Here is a 5,000-nt window from a genome sequence, read left to right as displayed (position 1 = left end):
TCAACTAGTTTTGAAAGATTTGAAAGGTTGGTGGGGATGTCCTGGACTGAATCACTATCGTAGATAATTCGCAAAATTTACAATAAATAAATAAATAGATAAATAAATAAATAAATGAATAAATAATAAATAAATGAACTAATTAATTAATTAATTAATTAATAGAAATGAAAGTGCTTTAAAGACTTTCAGATTTTTTTTTAAATCTACGCTTCTCTAAATACATAAATGTACTTAGAAAATAAAGAAATATTATTTGAAGTCATGAAATATACATGATAATTTATTGTAATTTTGTATGCAATATAACAAACATGAAAGACGTCATAAATAAAGTTCAACAAAGAAAATACAGGAAAAGTATGTAGACATGCATTTTTCACAAATTAAAAAACATCAGTAAAATCTAATGAAACTTTGCTATGTATGTGTGCTAAATCTACGGTGCTTCTGACATACATGTTTAACCCTTGTATTTATGCCATTAACACTAAAACAAGTACAGGATGGCAAAAAACAAGTATGATTCATTCTGCAAGAACTTACCCAGCAAACGTTTATAACATTTAAAATAATAAAAATAAATTTAATAAAAATCTAAACAAAAAATAATTCAGTCCTTAGAGGGTTAATTCCACAGTGCAAGGGTAAAGAGATAACTGTGGATGCAACAGTTTTAGAAGTATTAGTTTGTTGAATGTGGTTTATAAGGAGTGTGTGTATGGGGTATTGATTTGATTTAGGAGAGGAACAGATGGAGTGATTGGGAAAAAGCAGTGTTGGTTCAGAAGAGGAATAGGGTGTGTGGATAAATTTTTTGTAATCGGACGGGAATGTGAAATATACTTACCATAAAGTACAAATATTTTGGGGTATCCATACACTTAGAAAATGTATAATTACTTTCGATAATTATCATAGTTCTGAATGATAGTCCCGTAAAGTTCCTAATGACCCCAAAAAAAAGCCAAGATATAATGTTTCATGTCCTGATACTAGTGTTCGTGTCTGATAACAAGATAAGCAGATGTTCCTGAATATATCAGAAAAGACTAACAACATTAGATGAAGAGCTGAAATTATATTTGCATTAATTTGGGTGCCCTCTTCGACAAAATCTACAGCAACTAGTTAATTCTTTTTTTTTTATAATTTAACACAAAGTTCTCCTTTCATGCCCAACAAAAATCCTGAAGAAAGTGCAAAATGATGACGACTGAAAAAATATGCACAAACAGTGAAATAGATGAAAACACGAAAAAGCATATTTAAGTAATGCAGATGACAATCGTTTTATAGTACAACAATTGAGATGCGTTAATGACTTTAATAACAATAGCCCATTCAAATGTTTGTAACATTTTAAATCAGATGTAAAAGAACACCTCTAGTGATCAATATGTCAACGCAGGTCTGGAATACTTGGAAGTATGAATCACTGCGTAATTATTTTGTTAGATGCCTATCAATGAAGCAAACTTCAGTATCTAATCTACCCATAACTGTGGCTGATATTACCCGTGACTATCGTTGGTATAATCGAATTTAAGACGAAATTAATTACATTAGACACCTGATTAAACAATTTACACTATTCCCCCTACCGTTGTGGGGGATTGTTGTCAGAGGAGTTAATAATATTCTGATTAACGTTTCAAGAAGATTTATTCTAAATATTTTAATTTGGTTAACGCCAGGCGAAGCAGTTTAATCGAGGTTGTCACTGTGGCGAATGAGACATTATACAGCTTGGTAATACACAACTATTACCGAAGCTTATTTGACATAAATTCCAGGCTTATCACACGACGGACAATGATTAACTTCATATCTATGAGAACCAACGCCGGTGACACAGAACCTCTTTTTGTATTCGGAACATATTCTTTTTATTATTCTTGTTGACGACAGTTGAAGCCAGTCAATCATCTCCGCGGTACCCCTTGTGGTAGCGTAGAGGAAAGCCATTCTCGATTACACACTTCCAAAAAGAGTGACATTGCCCACCTTGTCATGGTTGCCGTCAGGGTATTCTATTCATCTCTAACACATTCTTGTTAGCAAAGGGGTAAATCTATATATGCACTACAAAAGGTTTACATCGTAGTATCCCATCAATAAGTATTTATAAATGAAATCGCGCTAAATAATACAAACTACTGACTACAACTGTTCAGATGTTTGCAGGTGCTCATCCGGAACTAGATACGACATAATAACTATTCTTAGACTACATCTGAGACATCCATCCACTCAGACTTGGCGTTGCTGAAGGTGTGTGTGTGTGAGTGTGAGTGTGTGTGTGTGTGTGTGTGTGTGTGTGTGTGTGTGTGTGTGTGTGTGTGTGTGTGTGTGTGTGTGTGTGTGTGTGTGTGTGTGTGTGTGTGTGTGTGTGTGTGTGCGTGCGTGTGTGTACTCATGCGTGCATATGAGCGGTTGTGTGTGAATATGATTATGCGTGTCTGTGAATTCTCTTTTCACGGAAATTCAGCTTACGTTAGATCTTTATGTATGATAAATATTACCATCAAAATGTTGACGAGATTGTGTATAATAGTTTCTTATTAAAAAAACATATATTTTTAGTAATTGATTCCATGTACTAAGAGTACATTTCCTTGATTTCCATGGACACATCTTGAAGCACTACCAGAACGGCATGCCCTATCATTTATTTTACTATATCTTATTTATCTATTTGCTTATTTTATATATTTTTGTAGCCATTGATCATTCCCTTATCCATGGGCAAGAATGTTTACTTCTGGAGTGATATAAAAATTACATAGAGTATTTTTATTTCTGAGTAAAATAAGAAAAAATGAACATGTGAAAGACATTGTTCTTTAACAAAAGAAAATAATTACGTTGATTTTTTCAAATACTGTTCTTTTATATACATTTCTTTTTTCTATATCTATAAGTGTAGATAATACCATGTTGTACATAAACTTGCCTTTATCGACATTCTTATCATGTCCATGTTAATGCAACTGAAAATCGCTTTTATATTTGCTTACCATGCATATTCAACTTTGCATTATTGATTATGTATTTCTGCGTGAATGTGCACGTGTGTGTAAGTGTGTGTATGTGTGTGTGTGTGTAAGCCTGTGTGTGGCGGGACACACGTTTGTGTGAATATAAGCAACTTCTCCAATAGAATAGCCTCTTGTATATACAAGCCTGAGCCCTCATTCATATAAATGACACCAACGAAATACGAGTCTACACACAATTTCTATGACTACAGTAAATGATCCTTACACACATTCACACACACACGCGCGCGCAAACACGCACACACACAAACATATATACTCACGTACACACACACACACTCACACACATGTAAGCATACACGTGTTCATGGATGCATACAAACATACATACATACATACATACATACATACATACATACATACATACATACATACATACATACATACATACATACATACATACATACATACACACATACATATATACATATATACATACATACATACGTACATATATACATACACACATACATATATACATACGTACTTAACATCCGTAAGCTAATAACAGCTATTTTCAATTCTTCAAGGATTTGTTGATTTTAGAGAATTTTCCGCATCCAAAGTACATTGATAATATTTTCAACTTGCTGTGTTCATCCTGAAGGGATTTAAATTCGCTATAAAGGTAAACATTTTTATTTCTTTTTTATATATATGCATTTTTTGTCTTTTATAGTAAGGAATGGTGTACACATTTGAACTTTTGGTTTAATGATTGTAGTTTTTTATATATTACGTTTATTGTGTTCAGAATGTTATACTACTTATCATATATATTTGTATAGATAAATAAATATATATATATATATGTATATATATATATATATATGTATATATAAAAATATATACAAAATAAACAAATAAATAGATATATAATAAATAAACAAGTAAACAAACAAACATATAAACAAATAAATAAGCAAATACATAGGTAAATAAATGAGAAACTACCTATTTTAATTCCGTGTTATTTTTCCTTGTCCACCTTGTCCCTTTGAAGGGTTCACATATATACTTACCTCGAGTTCTTGAATTTTTTTTGCAAATTTATATATTTATCTATTAATGTTAGCATTTCTTTATTTATCTATTTACACTTTTTCATTGTTTATTTATTTTTCTATTTATCATTTTCTATTTATTTTTTATTTACCTATTTAAAGATATATTTGTTTTTTGAATGATTGATTGATTGATTAATTAATTAGATAATTAGCAAATTTGCTTTTTATTCATCTATTTATTTATCTGTTTATTTATTTATGGTCACAGGAAAAATTAGAATGACACAGACGTTTCGACTGAAACGTATCTGTAGATTGTGTAGATTGTGTTGTCTTAACTGGTCTTGTATCTTGATAATGACTCTTTGCAGTCGAAACGTCTGTAGCATTCTAATTTTTCCTGTGACCATGTAACGTATCTGTAGATTGTGTTGTCTTAACTGTTCTTGTATCTTGATAATGACTCTTTGCAGTCGAAACGTCTGTAGTATTCTAATTTTTCCTGTGACCATGTAACATATCTGTAGATTGTGTTGTCATATATATATATATATATATATATATATATATATATATATATATATATACATATATATATATATATATATATATATATATATATATACTTATCTATGCATGTAGGTAATTTATGTATTTCTTTATCTACTCATTTATTTATTCAATTATCTATTTATCTATATAATTATACATTCACTCATGTATTCATTTCTTTATTTCTTTATATTCATTTTTATGATAATTGATTTGTTTATGTATTTATCTATATATCTATCTTTTCATTAATATAATATATATCTATTTATTTATTTACTCATTTATTTATCAATACATTCATTTATCAATTTATTGATTGATTGATTGATTGATTGATTGATTTTTTTATTGTTTTTATTATTTCTATCAATTTGTT

The sequence above is a fragment of the Oratosquilla oratoria genome, chromosome 16 (assembly GCF_046742065.1).
Source record: "Oratosquilla oratoria isolate Oo_2021 chromosome 16, ASM4674206v1, whole genome shotgun sequence".
Lineage (NCBI taxonomy): Eukaryota > Metazoa > Arthropoda > Malacostraca > Stomatopoda > Squillidae > Oratosquilla > Oratosquilla oratoria.
The sequence above is the reverse complement of the archived record's forward strand: the minus strand, read 5'-3'. Positions refer to the sequence as shown.